At 40.4% G+C, this 20,056-nt stretch overlaps 1 pseudogene; it reads right to left on the bottom strand.

The window, feature by feature from the left end:
• Nucleotides 1-1,265: 1,265 nt before the first annotated feature.
• LOC122055189 overlaps nt 1,266-20,056 on the bottom strand; it is a 36,036-nt pseudogene continuing 17,245 nt past the window's right edge.

Here is a 20,056-nt window from a genome sequence, read left to right on the forward strand (position 1 = left end):
GGAGGATGAATGGGAGGACTGGAGGAGAGGGGAAAGTTGGATAATAAAGGGTTGACGAAGCCAATCCAATGGCGGACTGGATGAGTGGCGAACGAGAGCAGCGTGATCTCAGCAACCCGTGTGTTGATGCTATGTGGTTGGACGGAGAAGTAAGGGCGTTGTGTGTTGATTCTGATCGGGAGAGGAAGGGGCGTCGATCTAGGAAGGGGGGAAGAGGGAGATGAGGTTGAGAGAGATGGTCGGAGGTTTAGGTTTAGGTTTAGGCGAGAGAGATGGTCGAAGGAAGGGGCGCGATATAGATTTAGGTTTGGAGGGAACTTCACAGTGTTACAAATTTTGGCTGGTGGAAAAATTAAAATATTTTATTTTGGTTCATTAACACCGGGTTTTAAAAACCGCTGTTAAAATCGATATCTATTAACGAAAAAAGGGCGCTCACAGACATCGCCTAAAAAACCGATGTCTATGAGCGAAAATCTATGCTCATAGACATCGGTTTTTAGAAAAAACGGTGTAAAATATTTAAAGATATCGATTTTTGTTCAAAATCGTTCTTGTTCCACTGATGTTTATGAGAGTTTTTATTGTAGTGCCTTTAGCACAAGTGTTGGATGTTGAGCACAACAGATTAGGTGATAATAATCCCAATAAAGATTTTGATGCATCAAATAAAAGTGAATGTCCTTTGTATAAAAACTCCACTCGAACAGAGTTTATATATTTTTTTCAATTGACAATCAATTAACCTTACCTCAGCAATCGACAGTGGTAGGAGTTAACTGTTGAATCAACTATTAAATGGTCACTAAATCTTTGGACAACACTGATCTCATCCTATAATTTGAACATTAATGGATTGATAACACATATCAAATGACGATTAATCAAGTTGGACAATCAATTTAATTTTTTTTTTATTCTCATCAAGATCTTGATCAATCGATTACTAACCCTAATAATCAACCGACAGTGATCAGTTGAGTTGTGCAATTGCTTTAAAATTATTTTGTTCCCTTTACAATTTCAATCAATCGACTATCCATTTGATTATTAAAAATATATTTAGTTCAAATTATTATGTATAATTTTGATTATATGATTATCAGATACATATAACTTAATGTTAATTACTTTAACCTAATATTATTTGATTTAATCATAAATAATTTTATAATCTAATTTAATATTTATTATATTATTCATGGTTCAATCCTAAATATTTTCCTAACTAAATAAAACATATTGCCCTAAGTATTTCTTCAAAGTTAAATTATAATGAATTTACGGAAGATCACACCTCTATGCTCGTCATCAGCGTGGTGATACTCTTGCTCCTCTTCAGGAAAAGCATGGAGCTCATTATCCTTCCCCACATGTAGCCATTGGCAAGAGGAGAAGACAATCCCACAGCCCCGGATCCGAGACCAGTAGCATCGTTGGGTTAGCGAACCACCACAACAGAACAAACACAGTGATGCACACAATAGTACTTGATGCATGCTGCCAAGTCGAGACTTATTATTCCTCCTGGATGCCCTGAAGCCTCGGCTTCCCATTATGATCACTCCTAGCCCATGTCCTTGACTATGTGAGCCACGCCCTGTGCCTTGGTCGCAGGCATCAAAGTCCTCTTCCAGCTTCTGGAGCGACACCTCCGACGTAGCATCTTCTGACTCAATCGAGAGGTCAATGGCACTCCAATCGGCACCGTGCAGGACGCTGGTAGAGCGGACGTGGGGGAGGATGAGAACGTCACCCCTACCCTCATCTCCACTCCTTCCTCGCCCTACACACTTGCCTCCGTGCGTAGAACAAGCCGTGAAGATAATTTTTAGAATATTTTTCTATTATTCTGGAAACATCAAAAATCTTAAATTTAGGTAGTAATCACATTCCAAATTTTAATGATGTTTGCTGATGTGACATCATGATTGACTACCTAGAAATCATTCATTATTTAAATTAAACAAAGTTAAATAATATAATCTTGGATCGATAACTAAAGTTATCAACAATAACCTTCAACCAAATGCATCTAGGGTTCTTGTGCAAAACCTGTGCAAAACCCCAACCAACTTTTGGGTTTTAGCTCAACAATCATTTGATATGTTGTTGGTGCATGTTGCACTAATAATTATGTTTTGATATATAACAAATAGATCAAAGTTAGATGTGTTGTTTGTCTAATCTTTTTACCAAGTGTGCAGGATTTGATGGATCTAGAGGACCGAAATACTAGGCTGAAGCCCAGCTAAATTGATAGCTAGTACGAAGTCCAGATTGGTTGAGAAAAGAAGTCCAGCTAGGCTGATAGCTGACACGAAGTCCAGATCGGTTGAGATCTGACAGGAGGAAGTTCAGATTGATTGAAATCTGACAGAAAGTCCTAGTGGGTCAGGAGACCTGACATCAAGGAAGTCTGCAAAAGGTAAGTAAGGTAAGTCATTGAAAGAGAGAGATCCAGTAAGGATGCGTTCCCGGTTGAGGGAACAGTAGGCGTCGGTCCTACTTAGGTCCATTTGGGAAACCTAAGTTGAGACCGTGATTAGATCTTGGTCTTAGGGAAACATGATATAATTAATACTTCTACCTTTTTTACTAACTTTGTTTTGCAGGATAAACATATTATCGTTGCCTGGACTAACTCTTTTTTATAGGAAAGAGAAGGGTGAAAAAGAGTTGTCCGAGCGCTCGGAAGGGATCCGGGCCCTCGGACTAGTTTCGCCCGGATGGGTGCCTGGCTAGGCACTCGATCAGTCCGGACACTTGGAATTGGTCCAGGCGCCTAGACTAGCAAAACTCATCCAGAAGCTAAGTTGGAACGTGACAACTTGCAGAACCCATGACAATGGTCCAAACGTCTGGAGGGGGTCTGGGCATCCAAAGGTGGATCAACTTTAGGGATGAAGTTTCTATGAGAGCTTGCCACGTCAGCACAGTCCAAGTGCCCAGGAGGAGATCCAGACGCCCAGACGGAGCTATAAAAGGAGACTTTGACCAACAGCTTCTATACAACATTTACTACAACTTTCATTCTTGTGCGCTGCTATGAGAAAAGATGCTCCGACAACCTACAATCAAGGAATTCTATTCATACTATCTTGTTGTTGGTAATCTTTCATTTTGCAGTTCATGTACTCAAATTTTGTAACTCATTTTCGAACTTATAGTGATTACCCAACGAAAGCACTCAACGAGTACGTGCCTCATAGTAGGAGTCGTCAAAGGCTCTGAACCAAGTAATAAATTACTTGTGTTAGTGCTTGTTCTTTCTTTTCCTCACTTCTATTGCTTAGTTTTATTTCCTCTGTAAATTCGATATTCTTTAAAAAGAAAAGAACGTTTTCAAAATCATGTGATTCATCCCCCTCTCATGTGTAGGACCGTTAGGCCGGCTAGGAGGGGATTGTTGGATATCCTGCTAACACAAAAAGGAAAACAAACCCTCCTGGAACTCTTTAGGCTAACACTTGCATAATTAAGTTAAGCAGATAAATTAAAAGCATAAAGAAAAGCGAGGCACAAAAGATTTACTTGGTTACAACCGATGTGGTTGTTAATCCAAGGAAGATTAAGCTCAATAAAACTCCTTCGGGCGGAGAAGCCTCGTACAGCGTTGAAGTGCAGAAAACAGAAGCTTAGACTAAAAGAGAGTGTGCAAGCACTGGATTTACAATCAGTGAGTTCTTAATTAAGCTTCTGGACCAAGGCTATATTTATAGTCTTGGTCCGGGCGCCTGGAAGGGTTCCGGGCGCCCTGGGGGGGATAAATTTTATCCCCCAACGGTCGGATCGAGTCAAAACTCGATCCTATTGAAAAGTCGATTCCGGGCGCCCGGAAGGGTTCCGGGCGCCCCGGTTGGTTCCGGGCGCCCCGGTCGGTTCCGGGCACCCAGAATGGTTCCGGGCGCCCGGAGCCCTAAGGTCAACATAAGTTGACTTTTCGACTCCGGTTCAACTCGTCTCAGTTCGGCTCGTCTTGGTCCGGGTCTGTTCGCTCCGGCTCCGCTAGCTTGGGTGATCTCTGCCATCCGGAATAGGGCTCACCCGAACCCATCTTCCGGTCTTCTCGAGCGTGCTTCCCTCCGGCTTCTCGTCCCTCGGAATTGCCGCGTGTTCCTTCTCGTCCACCAGGGTACTCATCCGCAGACTTCGTCCCTCGGTCGCACCCCGTGCCGACCTTCGCGCTAGCTGCGTCTCTTGCTCCTCGAGCAATCTTCCGCTCTGGCTTTCGTACCTCGGAACCACCGCGCGCACTTCCTTCTCGTCCGCCGGTGTACTCTTCCGCAACACCTCGTCCCTCGGACGCACAGCATGCCGTCCTTCTCGCTAGCTGCGTCTTTCGCTCGAGTACCTGTGCTCCTAAGTTCCTGCACACTTAGACACAAGGTTAGAAACAACGCGGGACCTAACTTAACTTGTTGATTACACCAAAACAACCTTGGGGTTCCAACAATCTCCCCATTTTTGGTGTGATCAACCCAAGTTAAGCTAGGGTCAAAAATAGATATGTAATTAAACAATTTATTGCAATAACATGCAACATGATAGAAGTAATTAAATTTCAAACATTCCAACATTTAATTTTCAATTTTTTCTACCTCCCCCTAGACTTATACTTTCCTTCTCCCCCTTTGATCACAATAAAAATGGGGAACAACTAAAATCTAAGGGTTGACATTAAAAAAAAATTTGAAAATATATTTCAATAATTTTCAGGGAAATATTTCTAAGTCAAGACAAATTTCTAAGTCAAGAAAATTTTTTTAAGTATTCGTCATCAATAATTAAACACTTTCTAAGCCAAAAATTTATGCAAGAAAATTTTAAAAAAATTGATAGCATGAAAAAAAATTTCTATGCATTTATTTATTTTATACTGATACTTATATCAACAAGTTTTAAATTTTCATTTCAATTTTTCATAATTTCTCAAATTACACTTTTTCAAAATTAAAGCCACAGATATTAAACATGCAATAATTTGTATCATGTTAATTTCTATTATTTTTTGAATTGCAACTTCACAAAAATATTCAAATAGCATAGATTCTAACTTGATAAAATTTTTCGACATTATAAAAAATTCTTTCGGCAATGTGCAAAATTCATTTGAAAGAATATTTTGTAATTTGCCAGAATTTTTTAACAATAAGAATTTGCAGGAATCTATTAATAATAGGTTTCTTAATCCGAAAATATTTTCGATGAATCAATTTCTAATTCATAAAACTTTTTCAATAAAGTAATTTGTAATTCCAAATTTTTAGGACCAGAAAAAGTTTTCGATAATATTTCTAAGTTGCATAATTCTTTCGAAAAACTTCTTTGTGATTCACAAAAGTTTTTTAGCAAATTTTCCAACTTGCAAAATTTTTTTGTTAAGATATTTTGAAATTCGAAGAACTCTTTCGATAATATTTCAAATTTGCAGGATAAGTTTGACAATTGATTTTCTAATATAAAAAAACTCTTTCGATGATTCTCAAAAATTTTCAGGCAATTCTTCGATTGAATCATTCAATTGATCAGAGGTTCGAGTCCATACCTGACTTACCTTGTCAGTAATTGATTCTCCCCCTATCGAGTTGCTTTCTTCCGAAGATTCTCCCCCTTCATCGATCTCGGGATGTACTTCGGCTGTTGTAGTACTTACCTCGATTTCGGACTCTTCTGTCGGTGGCTCGGTGTCTATTGAGATGTCAGCTTCTGAAGGTTCTTCGTAGAGCTGCAAGAACTTTTCCCAAAGTTCTTTTGCGCTTTCATAATCTGCGACCTTTTTGAAATCTTCCTTTGGTATTACATTCAGAAGATAATATTTTGCTCGCCCATTTGCCATAGACTCCTCACGTTGCTTTTCGTTCCAGAGGCATAGATCGAGTCCTTCTCCGTTCGTGTTCTTTGGTTCTTCATAACCAAATTTCATTATTAAAGAAATATCAGAATCTGAGTTAAGGTATACCTCCATGTTTTGTTTCCAGATGGAAAACTCTCCCTCGAATGCAGGTGGGTAGTCGCTAGCTCCGGCCATCGTTTTGTTGCTTCAGACGGCGGTTAGTCCTTCTGAGGCGTACTCGGCTCTGATACCACTTGTAGGACCGTTGGGCCAGCTAGAAGGGGGTTGTTGGATATCCTGCTAACACAAAAAGGAAAATAAACCCTCCTCGAACTCTTTAGGCTAACACTTGCATAATTAAGTTAAGCAGATAAATTAAAAGCATAAAGAAAAGCGAGGCACAAAAGATTTACTTGGTTACAACCGATGTGGTTGTTAATCCAAGGAAGATTAAGCTCAATAAAACTCCTTCGGGCGGAGAAGCCTCATACAGCGTTGAAGTGCAGAAAACAGAAGCTTAGACTAAAAGAGAGTGTGCAAGCACTGGATTTACAATCAGTGAGTTCTTAATTAAGCTTCTGGACCAAGGCTATATTTATAGTCTTGGTCCGGGCACCTGGAAGGGTTCCGGGCACCTGGAAGGGTTCCGGGCGCCCTGGGGGGGGGATAAATTTTATCCCCCAACGGTCGGATCGAGTCAAAACTCGATCCTGTTGAAAAGTCGATTCCGGGCGCCCAGAAGGGTTCCGGGCGCCCCGGTCGGTTCCAGGCGCCCCGGTCGGTTCCGGGCGCCCCGGTCGGTTCCGGGCGCCCGGAGCCCTAAGGTCAACATAAGTTGACTTTTCGACTCCGGTTCAACTCGTCTCAGTTCGGCTCGTCTTAGTCCGGGTCTGTTCGCTCCGGCTCCGCTAGCTTGGGTGATCTCTGCCATCCGGAATAGGGCTCACCCGAACCCATCTTCCGGTCTTCTCGAGCGTGCTTCCCTCCGGCTTCTCGTCCCTCGGAATTGCCGCGTGTTCCTTCTCGTCCACCAGGGTACTCATCCGCAGACTTCGTCCCTCGGTCGCACCCCGTGCCGACCTTCGCGCTAGCTGCGTCTCTTGCTCCCCGAGCAATCTTCCGCTCTGGCTTTCGTACCTCGGAACCACCGCGCGCACTTCCTTCTCGTCCGCCAGTGTACTCTTCCGCAGCACCTCGTCCCTTGGACGCACAGCGTGCCGTCCTTCTCGCTAGCTGCGTCTTCTGCTCGAGTACCTGTTCTCCTAAGTTCCTGCACACTTAGACACAAGGTTAGAAACAACGCAGGACCTAACTTAACTTGTTGATTACACCAAAACAACCTTGGGGTTCCAACATCATGTATTCACGATCCATCATATGTTGTCCCCTCGCAACGGTCTAGTGGTTAGCGCATGAGGTATTGCCACCATGAGGTCTGGGGTTTGAATCTCGGCAAAGTTGAGGTAAATACCTCCTTTATGTGTTAGTCACTATTCCAAAGGCTAGCAGCTGCCCGTGATTTAACTCCTCCGTATTGGCCCTGGGACGGATTGGCGGGGGCACTAGGGTGAGCATATTCACCTTTTGCCACCATGATCCATAATATGTTATTGTAGTTGACTATTTCCAACCCTAGATTTTGTAAACTCTAAACCTTGAACAATAAAGACCCTACACCTCTTTTGTGTATCAATCAATTGATACAACTTTATATATTAGTCAACTAATACACTATCCTTAGCCATTCTAATGATTGAGTTCGTCTAAATTTCAATTACCCTTAACTCTCAGTTACCTCGTGTCAGAGGACTTGCTGAACTTCCATTCTTAGAGTCTTCTCATTTTTGGATCTTTAATCATCCTATATCCAACCTCCTGATCTACTTGGATTTCCCTTTTTTTACCAGGAATCTGACTTTCAACTAGACTTGTTAAGACTTCTTCTATCAAGTTAATATTTTATGCACACTTGACAATCAATATTAGATTATAAGGATTTATCTTAAATTAAATGTTATCAACATCAAAACTAAATATATCACAATGTGGAGCATGATCTTTTTTTTTTTGATAAAAAATAAATTATATATCATCAAGAAAAAGTACAAACAAACACGTGCCCAAAGGTGGGCATGATTGCACCAATAGGCCGTGGCGTAGCCACGTGGGGATGAGGGAGTGTGACTGCCCCTTCTGGCATTTTTTTTAAATAATACTATATATTTGGAAGCCCTCACTGTCACTTTTATTGGTCGATTCACCATAGATCGTAGTCGAAAACTAAAATTGATCACATATTTAGAAAGTCTACGACATAAGCTATCCATTGGTACCACTTTTATGGGGAAGCATCTTGACTTGAATATTAAGTATTGAACTTTTAAAATAAAATATATAATAATAAATGGATGAACTAAATCGTAGGACATGAAATAAGGGTACTAAATTAAAATTGAATCAAGTTTGACTAAATCCAATGGCTAGGTGCGGAGATAAGGATTACATTGGTTAAAATTAGGATTGATTTGGAGTTAGTTTAGTCAAGTTATTGTTGGGACAATTTCTTTTGGTCAAGTTTGACTAGTTTGACTAAACTTGAGTTAAGTCAAGTTTGAGTCGGGATTTGAGTTTTGATGTTTGACAATATAAGGAGTTTGACAATATAAGGAGTTTGAAAATATAAGGAGATTGACAATATAAGGAGATTGCTGGAGCAATCGTCCGGTTATGGAGATGGTCAAAGGGTTGGCCAGGTTGATAAGAAGACAAGTCAAGTAGGTCAGGGATGACAGGAGACTTGATTGGGTAAGTCCTAACTGAAAGTTAGGCATCTGGAAGTCCTAACTAGAAGTTAGGCAATTGGAAAGTCAAAGTGTGATCTTGGCAAAGGAAAAAAGTCCTGGTGAGGAGCCAGGCAATTGGAAAGTCCAAGTGTGATCTTGGAAAAGGAGAAAGTCCTTGTGAGGAGCCAGGCAATTGGAAAGTCCAAGTGTGATCTTAGCAAAGGTTGTAAGTCCAAGCATGTGGTCTTGGTAAGGTAAGTCCTAGTGTGAATTGGAAAGGAGAACTCGACAACTAGGATGAGGCCGAAGGAAGCTCTTGAAGGCAAGGCGTGAAGGATGGGGAGATATTCGAGGGACACAAGGCTGATGGAGGAGGCTAGAAGGCTAGTTCGAGGTTGGTCGGGTGTGGCCAAATGCTAGGTATGGAGACCCAACAGGTCACGGTTAACCAGGAGTTGGGTTGAAAATTTTGGACTTGAGTTTGATTCAAGTTCAGGCTGGTCAATCGATCGGGTGATCGATTGAACCAGGGTCCAATCGATCGGGCGATCGATTGGGAGCTGCCGATCGATCAGCCGATCGATTGGGCAGGGGAGTTCTCGCGCGATCGTGAGAACACATAAAGCTTCTGAATCGATCCACCGATCGATTCAGATGTTCCCAATTAATCGGTCGATCGATTGAGATTCGACAGTTGGGCAGGATGCAGGTGATGGACGGCTGCGATGGAGCGGTGCTGATGTGGCAATCGATTGGGAATGGATTGGATCGATTGGGAGCACTGTTTAAAGCCTTGGCGGAGCATTTTCTCCGTAGAACTTTGAGTTCTTCTCCTGCAGTTTTCTGCGATTTTCACCAGTGATCTCCTCCGAGATTCTTGCCAGTTCTTGAGAGTTCTTGGTGTGCATCTCCAAGATTCAAGAGACAATAACAACAAGCAACAAGTAAATAAGAAGAAGGGTGTATTTCAGTTGTATTCTTGTATTTTCTTCTTGTGTGAGTATTGTAGTGTTGTGTGTATTTGTACGAGGCTTCTCCGCCTCCGGATGCGACCGAGAAGGAGTATTTCATAGTGGAGGAGTGAGTCGGTGTGTGGATCCTTGGATTAGTCACCTCTTCTTGAGGTGTATACCAAGTAAACCCTAGGTGTTAGCATTGTGAGTGTTTGTCTTCGAGTTTTTCGCTGCACAACAACAAGACGAAGCAAACCGACGTAAACGAGACGAAACGCTATTCACCCCCCTCTAGCGGGCACAAAGGTCCCAACAATTTGTATCAGAGCAAGGTCGCTCTTCTATGGACTAACCGCCAAGAGAGCAAGAAGCTAGAGGAAAAAGAAGATGGAGAGTGAAGGACCTCTCGGATGGGACATCCGGATTCCACCTCCATACGATAAAGAGGATTTCAATTTTTAGAGGAACCGATTGGAGACTTGGTTCCAAATGGATTGGAGCCAATGGATGGTCTTGGAGGACCCATTTGAAGCTCCAAAGGACAAAAAAGGGAAGCACCTTCGACCTCGACATTGGACCGAGGAACAAAAGGAGCTAACGGAGGCGGATAAGGAGGTAATGAACATATTCCTTAATTTATTACCTTCTAATATCTTTTTGAGTGTAGGTTAATACACTAGTGCATGTGATCTTTGGAAAAAGATCATTGCCTATCATGAGAACCCTACACAACTCCAAGGAGTGGAGGAGCCCAAGGAGAAGGGCTCATTAGTCCAACAAGAGAAGGACCAATCCAATGTTGACACAAGGTCAACATTCGAGGAGAAGAAGGAAGAGGAGGAGAAGGAAGAAGATGAGAGATCCTCTACATCTTCAAGAGAGGAAGAGGTGGAATCATCCACATCCTCAAGAGTTGAAGAAGTGGAAGCACCCACACTCTCAAGAGGAGAAGAAGAAGAAGATGATGCAACCTCCACAATGCAAGCTACATCAAATGGAGAATCAAGCATCATCCCTACAAGCAAAGGTATAGGAACTTCAATTGAAAATAATAAAAATCATATCATTTACTTTGAGTGTAGGGAGCATGGGCACTACAAGAGTAAGTGTCCCAAATTGGCCAAGAAGAAGGGCCAAGTAGTACCCAAGGGCAAGGAGAAGCCCAAGGAGATTGGTCCCACGGAACTCAAGAGCAAGGAGCACATTGTGTGCTTCTCATGCAATCAAAATGGGCATTACCGGGGTCAATGCCCTAAAGGGAAGAAGACAATCAAAGTTAGAGGAGAAAGCACAAGTCTAGGGGGAGCTTTTAAGAGCAAACCCAAGGTAACATTTAATGATGCAATTCCTTTTAGAAATGGTAAAGAGCATGTTAGAAATAATGTACATCATTTAAATGCTAATTGCCATGAGATTAGGAGGTATGATAGAAGTAAGGACAAATATATTCCTTCTCATGCTAGATTCACCACACCTAAAGTTAGAAAGGTAAATAGCAACTTAGGCAATAACACCAAGGACTCTAGATATATGCCTAAGAATAGAAATGCTCATAGGAGTCAAGAAAAATCAAAATCTATGGATTTAATGATGGAAAACCAAGTCTTGAGATCAAAACTTGATAACTTAGAGATGACTCTAGCAAGAATGGAAAATATACTTAAGGGTCAAAATGAGAAAACTCTAGGTAGAGCTAGACAAGAGTCATCCAATGCTATAGAGGTTTGGGATACAAACCTAAAGCCAAGAAGGATGTGACTTCCTTTTATAGAGTTCCATATAGCTATGAGACCAATCCTAGGTTTAGAGGTCAAGTCAAAGATACTAGGGAAGGAATCCCTAAAAGTATTTTTGGCAAGACCAATGTGACTAAGACTTCCAAGAAGTCTAACATAGTCACAAAGAAGGTCACAAGGGAGGTCATTCCTAGGGTTGACCTAGTAAAGGTGACTAAGGGTCCAAAAAGGACAAATAAAGTCACAAAGAAGTTTACAAGGGAAGTTAGTCCTAGAAGTGACCTAGTGGAAGTGACCAAGGCTTCTAAGAAGCCAAGAAAGGTCCTTAGGAAGGTATCTAGGGAAGTTATCCCTAGTAAGTACCTAGAGCATCCAAGGAGCACCAATAGGTATTGGGTTCCTAGGAGCATATTCTCTACACCCTAAATGGGTTTAGAGAGTGTCAACTCTAATCGAAAGGGTTGTTAACCCAACCTTGGTAAAGTTGACACTTGAGAGCATTTTCAAGGTTTCACTAACCTTTGAAAATGAAAAAGGATTATTAGTGTTACTCTTGAAAGAGTAAAATGTGTCAAAATTTGAGGAGTTGAATCTAATTTAAATTGACATACTTGAGAGAAGCAAAAGTAATGTCAAATTTGGAATTCGACATTTTCTTATGGAATTAAGGGAAATGTAAACCTTAATCTAAATTGTCACTCTTGGAAAGGGTAACATGTGCCAAATCTTAAGGAATTATGTTTGAATTAAATTGGCACAATTGGGAAAACATAAGAAATACCAAATTGGGGTTTTGGTATTTTCTTAGGATAATTAAAGGAAAATCTAGGTCCTAATGTAAGATGTTTACTCTGTGGAAGAGTAAAATGTGTCAAACTTTGATGATTTGAACTTAATTTAAATTGACACATTTAGAAAAGGATAAGAAATGCCAAGTTGTGAGTTTGACATTTTCTTAGAAGGTTAAAGGTGAATCTAAGCCTTAATTTGATTTTAATTACTCTTTGGAAGAGTAAGTTGTGCCAAACCTTAAGGAATAACAGCAAAGGTAAGTTGACACACTTGGAGAAAGGATAAGAAATGTCTAATTGAGATATTAGTATGTTCTTAAGGGATTAAGAGCAAAATTAAGTCTTAATCTAAATGTTTGATCCTTAAAGAGAGTGATATGTGCCAAACAAATATTTGAGGATTGAATTCTTAATTTCAATTGGCACAAATAGAAAAGGGGTAAAAGAAATGCCAAGTTGGGTTTTGGCATTCCTTCAAGAGATAAGCAATCTAGGTTTAATCTTAAGGTTTTAGCTAAGGTTTAAGGATACTTAGATAGATTATCTAGGTATATTTTATTTATGCTAAAATGCCATGATTGATTACATATTATATGTCATGAAATCATGTGTTGCATTCATTTTATTATGAAAAATACAAAAATAACATATCATGTCATACATACATCATGTAGCTATAGCATGTTTTTTTTTTCTCTTTTAAAAATTGCTTATTTTGATGTATGCCATTGATCATCATGCATTATGTCAATTTTCTTGTAATTAAGGACAAAAGGCATTCATCATGAATGGTAAATATCCCAATTAGTGTGATTATACCAAATGACATTCTAGGTGAATGATCATAAGTCTTATAATGCCTAGATAGGTACGCATGATCCCTTAGTTTAGGGCAAAATCAAATATACATCTCACAAGAACTATAAGGTGACTTGAATGTGTTCTAATACACATTAGATACAAGTGAGATGTTAGGATGGTGAACAAAACTCAAGATGTTGATTTAGTGCATCTTGTTGAGTTTTAGGTTCATCAAAGCATATAATCATGTGATTTCCAATCATTGGGAAAGCTAATGTACAAGTCATATGCATTGAGCCCAAAGAACATGGTTGGATATTAGTTTTAAAATGTCTTTTGAAAACCTTGGTGAATACTATCTTTTAATAGTAATCATCATTGAAAAGTTAGACACAAACTAGGAGAAAACATTAAAGTTTTTAAGGGTTTTCAAAGTTGTGTCAATCTTTGAAAATAGGAAGTATTTTCATAGAAAACTATTTTCCTTGATAAAGTATACCCTAAATAATGACTACATGAGTTTTCATGATTTTTAGATTTTTGTAGAATTTTTAGGGAGTTTCTGAATTTCACTGAAACTAGATTTCAGAGAAATCAGAAACCCAATCGATCATCCAATTGATTGGATTGGGTTCAATCGATTAGCTGATCGGTTGGGAAGCCAATTCCCATGAATAGAAAGGTAGTGAATCGATCAGCCGATCGATTGACCCAGTCTGGATCGATCAGTCGATCGATTCAGAGGAAATTTCTGCAAGCAGTAGCTTACGGAATCGATCAATGGATCGATTGAAGTGATTTCAATTCAATTGAGTCCTAACTTTAATCAATTGGGAAGTCTGATTTTGGCCTAAAAAGCTTGATTTCAGCATTTCAAGTCACTTCGAGTCCCGTTAACCACTCCAAACCCCTTGGAATATATTTGTATACATTTAGGGGGAGTTTTTCATGATGAAAACAAGCATGGTTTGGTTAATGTTGACTTAGGTGAAGTTTAGGTTGAGGTTTAGTTTCATTATTGAATTTTGAACCTCAAAACTTCGAGTTTTGATTTTTCTAATTATTTAGGAACCCCAAGTCATTGTTGGTGGAATGATAGATGTTTGACCATGTTTTTAGGGGAAGTTACTCTTTGAAAATATAAAAATCTTTTCAAAGACCTTGGAAGGGGATTAAACCTTCGTGATGAATTAATACTCAAGGTCGAGTATTGGGGAGCAATGGAAGATTGGTTATCTTCATTGCTAGGATGATAAATGCTCTCGGGTGAGCATTGAGGAGTAGATTATTGCTCAAGGGGGAGCATTGGGTTAATGAAGGGGATCAGACCTTCATTGGTAAAGTGAAAAATGCTCTTGGATGAGCATTGAGATGAAGATTACTGCTCAAGGGGGAGCATTGAACACAATGAATGGGAGTTTCATTGGGAAGTTGATACATGATCTAGGATGAGCGTTGTGAAGTGAAGTAGAGCTCAAGGGGGAGCTTTGGTGACAATGAAGACTATAAGATCTTCATTGTGGGGTTGTTAACAATATATGAGGTTGTAAACAACGAAAAGTTAACTCTTATGGAGAATAGTTTGTTTTCTGGTTTTGATGTGTGACAAAGGGGGAGAATTGGAGGTTAAGTTAGGCCTTCATCTCAAGCAGGGGTGTTTGCCCTTTAGGAAAGGGAGAGAATGAAGGAAATCTTCATTCATGCTTTATCAAAGAGGTAAGGCTATGGGATTTATCCTTGTGATAAAGAAGAGGTTAAGGCTATGAGATTTAGCCTTGGTGTAAAGAAGAATGTAAGACTATGGGATTTAGCCTTGTGATAAAGAAGAGGTTAAGGCTATGGGATTTAGTCTTGGTGTAAAGAAGAAGTTAAGACTATGAGATTTAGCCTTGGTATAAAGAAGAGGTTAAGGCTATGAGATTTAGCCTAACTTAGAGTTATTGTCAAACATCAAAAAGGGAGAGATTGTTGGGGCAATTTCCTTTGGTCAAGTTTGACCAGTTTGACTAAGCTTGAGTTGAGTCAAGCTTGAGTCAGGATTTGAGCTTTGATGTTTGACAATATATGGAGTTTGGCAATATAAGGAGTTTGAAAATATAAGGAGATTGACAATATAAGGAGATTGCTGGAGCAATCGTCCGGTTATGGAGATGGTCAAAGGGTTGACAAGGTTGATAAGAAGACAAGTCAAGTAGGACAGGGATGACAGGAGACTTGACTGGGTAAGTCCTAACTGGAAGTTAGGCATCTAGAAGTCCTAACTGGAAGTTAGGTAATTGGAAAGTCAAAGTGTGATCTTAGTAAAGGAGAAAGTCCTGGTGAGGAGCCAGGCAATTGGAAAGTCCAAGTGTGATCTTGGTAAAGGAGAAAGTCCTGGTGAGGAGTCAGGCAATTTGAAAGTCCAAGTGTGATCTTGGCAAAGGAGAAAGTCTTGGTGAGGAGCCATGCAATTGAAAAGTCCAAGTGTGATCTTGGCAAAGGTTGTAAGTTCAAGCATGTGGTCTTGGCAAGGTAAGTCCTAGTGTGACTTGGTGAGGAGAACTCGACAACTAGGATGAGGCCGAAGGAAGCTCTTGAAGGCAAGGCGTGAAGGATGAGGAGATATCGGAGGGACACAAGGCTGATGGAGGAGGCTAGAAGGCTAGTTCGAGGTTGGTCGGTGTGGCCAAATGCTAGGCATGGAGACCCAACAGGTCACGGTTGACCAGGAGTTTGTTGGAGCAATATCTCTTAGGTCAAGGTTGACCCGGTTAACCAAGCTTGAGTCTTGGTCATAGTTTCGATGTTTGCCAATACATGCAGACGACACATGAACAATACAGGTGCAGTTGTTCATGTGGGAAGATTGTTGGTGCAATTTCCCTCTGATCAAGGTCTGATCAGGTTGGTTGAAGAAGAGTCAAGTAGGTCAAGGTTGACTGGATACTTGACTGGGAAGTCCTAACTGAGATGTTAGGTAGAAAGAAAGTCCTAGTGAGTGAAGCTAGGCAGATGGAAGTCCTGGTGAGTGAAGTCAGGCAGAAGGAAAGACCTAGTGAGTGAAGCTAGGCAGAAGGAAAATCCTAGTGAGTGAAGCTAGGTGAAAGACCTGGTGAGTGAAGTCAGGCAGAAGGAAAGTCCTAGTGAGTGAAGCTAGGCAGATGGAAGTCCTAGTGAGTGAAGCTAGGCAGAAGGGAAGTTCTGGTGAGTGAAGCCAGGCACAGGGAAATCCAGATGGGTCAAGTTTGACCGGACACTTGGTGAGGGAGTCCTAGCAGGTCAAGGGTGACCGGATGCTAGGCATGATGAACCAACAGGTCATGGATTGACTGGATGTTGGTTTGGGGGCTTGGGACTTGGTTTTGGGCAAAAACCAGCAGCTGGATCGATCAACCGATCGATTGGCTAGAGCCCAATCGATCGGGCGATCGATTGGGGAGTCCCTGCGAGAAGCCTTCGTCCCAATCGATCAGTGGATCGATTGGGAGGCAGTCGCGAGCGCACAGAAGCCTGCTGGATCGATCAGTGGATCAATCCAGAGGCCCCAATCGATCAGTGGATCGATTGGGAAGCTGCGATTTATCGCGATAAGCCTTGGATCGATCCGTTGATTGATCCAGGCACTTCTTGAGAGCACAGAGGCGCTCTGGATTGATCAGCCGATCGATCCAAAGCCTCCCCGATCGATTGGGAGCAATTCAATCGATTGGGATCCGACCGTTGGCGCAGATAAAGGCTGCAGGCGTGCGATTCCTTCAGTAGAACTATCGGCCATTTCTTCCGATCTTCACCAGCGATCACAGAGCTTCTCCACAGGGTTCTCACCGCCAGTTCTTGAAGGTTCTTGGAGGTCTTCCAAGTCAAGAGGCGGATCTATAGCTGAAGAAGAAAGCTAGGGTTAGGGTTTTCAGTTGTAAAAACCTGTAAGCTATTGCTTGTATTTGTTTTCCTTTCTTTCTTCTTGTACTGTGAGCTTGTAGGGCTTCTCCGCCTTCGGTAGTTACCGAAAAGGAGTGATTTAATTTCTTAGTGGAGGGTGCGTGAGTAGGTGTGGATCCTTGGACTAGTCACCTCTTGTGAGGTGGATACTAAGTAAACCCTCCTTGTTAGCATTGTGTAGTTTGTCTCTGTATTTTCCACTGCATATTTCTAAAGAAACAAGCTACAACGAGCACCTAGCACGCGACGAGCTATTCACCCCCCCTCTAGCTACTTTTCGGTCCCAACAAGTGGTATCAGAGCTGTTGGTTAAACCTAGGAAAACGTACTAGTTTCACTGTACAAAAATTTTTGTACAAGTATCGAACCTTTCCTTAAATAACCTATTGTGTTCTTTAGAAGTTAAATTAGGAATCGCAGACGGAATTTAATATCATTGATTCTAAATTTAACTTATTTGTTCTTAATGGTTTAGATTTGAATCGCAAGCGGAACTTAACACTATTGATTCAAATCTACCTAGATTATTAATTCCATAAATATTAATTTCCAAAATTAGCTTCCAGGACTGCATGGCGAGGCACATGGCCTTCTTGGATATGGGAGCAACCATCACCGCCTAGGCAAAGCCTTTTAAGGAAAGCTAATATTTATTTTCTTAAATAACTCTAGGTTAACCAAAAGGAACAATCGAATCACATGTTCGAAAAAGAAGAAAACACAAACTCGAAAAACTATTTCGAAAAACTAGATCTAATTGCCTCTTGAATTTAGAATTCTTACAAAGAGAAAAACTAGCATGATGCGGAAAACAATTGCTAATTATACCTTCTCTTTGTATGCTAATGACCTCGAGATCTTCTGTCGTATTCCTCGCCTCGTCTTGGACGTCGTGTGGGCGACGATCCTCCAAGATGAACACCACCCAAAAGCTTCTTCCTTCTTCTTCTAAAATCCGGCCACCACCACCACCAAGGAGAAGAGAGCAAAGGGAGAGGAAGAAGGGAGAGGGCCGGCCACACCAAGAGATCACCCAAGCAAAAGAATAAGAGTTGTGTCTCATGAAGCCCCCTCACCCCTTCTTTTATATTACTTGCCCAAGGCAAATAAGGAAAAACCTTTTACAAAAAAATAAAATCATCCAATAGTTTTTCCTTTTCCCTTTTTATTTTTCCATTTCTTTTCTCTTGATTGAATCAATCAACAATCAATGGTTGAGATCAATCCTATTTGGTTTAGGATTAAACTTGGCCGGCCCCTTGCTTGGGCACCAAGCAAGGTGGCCGGCCACCATGTGAAAGGAATAATAATTTTTTTAAAAAAAAAAATTTACAAGAGAATAACTCTTATAAAATTTTACAAGCTCTCTTTCCTAAAGTAGGAGTTAAAAAAGGAAAGTTTCTAAAAATTAAAACCATGTTTTAAATTTAAAAACTCTTTTATAAAATTTCCTTTTTTAACATGGTGATAGAAAATTTAAATTTTAAAACTTCTTTTCCTTTTTTTTTTAAACCATGAGGATGGTTAAAAAGGAAAGTTTTAAAATCTTTTAAACTCTCTATTTAAACATGTGGCCTAATTCAAATAAGGAAAGTTTTAAAAAATAAAATCTCTCTTTTAAAACTTATAGTTTTCTACAAAGAGAAGATTTTAAAAATTCAAAACAACCCTCCATTTTTGAATTATTATGGCCGGCCCCTACAAGCTCGGTCACCAAGCTATAGGGCCGGCCCCTACAAGAGGATGTGGCCGGCCATTGCTTGGTCACCAAGCAATGGTCCGACCCCCTTCTTGGACACCAAGAAGAGCCTTACATTTGGATGGACTTGAGGCTATAATGAGGCTACGACAGGAACCTAGAGGAGAAATTGGTTTTGGCCTTCCGATGAGCTTGAGTATCCCGTGTTCGCCCCGAACACACAACTCAAGTTCATCGATAATAATTCATTCCACTAGAGAGTTATTACCGCACTACCGCACCAATCCCAAATTACATTATGGGCTCCTTCTTATCATGAGTGTGTTAGTCTCCCTGTGTTTAAGATTACGAATGTCCACTAATTAAGTAAGTTACTGACAATTCACTTAATTAATATCTAGCTCCAAGAGTAGTACCACTCAACTTTATTGTCATGTCAGACTAGGTCCACCTGCAGGGTTTAACATGGCAATCCTTATGAGCTCCTCTTGGGGACATTCTCAACCTAGATAACTAGGACACAGATTCCTTCTATAATCAACAACACACACTATAAGTAATATCATTTCCCAACTTATCGGGCATATTGATTTATCGAGCTAAACCTCACCCTTTGATAAGTCAAAGAAATAAATATTAAATATATGTGCTTGTTATTATATTAGAATTAAGAGCACACACTTCCATAATAACTAAGGTCTAGTTCTTTTATTAAGTCATTACAAAAAAAACATACCTAAATGATCCTACTCAATACACTTAAAGTGTATCAGTGTAATTTATTAGTCAAGATAAACTAATACTTAATTACACTATGATTATTCTAATGGCTTGTTCCTTTCCATCTTAGTCATGAACAACTGTTTATAATTTATAGAGAACTGACAACATGATCTTCTGAGTGTGACACCACACTCCATGTTGTCTATTATATAAATTAATTGAACAATTACATTTAACAAATAAATGTAGATATTGACCAATGTGATTCTTTTATTTCAACAAATAAATGTTTACAAAAGCTAGGCTTTTAGTATACACTCTAACAAGAGTGAGGTCGCTCTTCACCGAAATCATCGCCGGAAGGGGCAAACAAAACAAGCAAAGCTAGAGGGTGAAGAAGTTGGAGCAAACTCATCAAAGTCAAAGAATTTAAGAAGCTCAAATTCAAGATGCAATTCCAAGATGGACTTGGATTTGACACAAGGGTGGCTCCATCATACACATCTACAAGCTTCGATTCTTGGAGATCAAGAATCGAAAATTTCTTGATGATGGAGATAGAGCAATGGTTTGCTCTAATGGAAGGCTTCGAAGCTCCCAAGAATTCAAAGGGCAAAATTCTCAAGAAGAGCAAATGGAGCCAAGAACAAATCCAAAGATGTGAGGTCAATGACAAGGTGACTAAGCTTTTGGTCAATCTATTGGCTAGTCATATTTTGGAGCAAATTGGAGAGTTCAAGGATGCCAAGGAGCTTTGAGCAAAGTGGCATCAATTCATGAGATCCCCTCCACTGTACCGAATCAAGGGGAATCCAA

This window comes from Zingiber officinale, chromosome 3B (genome assembly GCF_018446385.1).
Source record: "Zingiber officinale cultivar Zhangliang chromosome 3B, Zo_v1.1, whole genome shotgun sequence".
Lineage (NCBI taxonomy): Eukaryota > Viridiplantae > Streptophyta > Magnoliopsida > Zingiberales > Zingiberaceae > Zingiber > Zingiber officinale.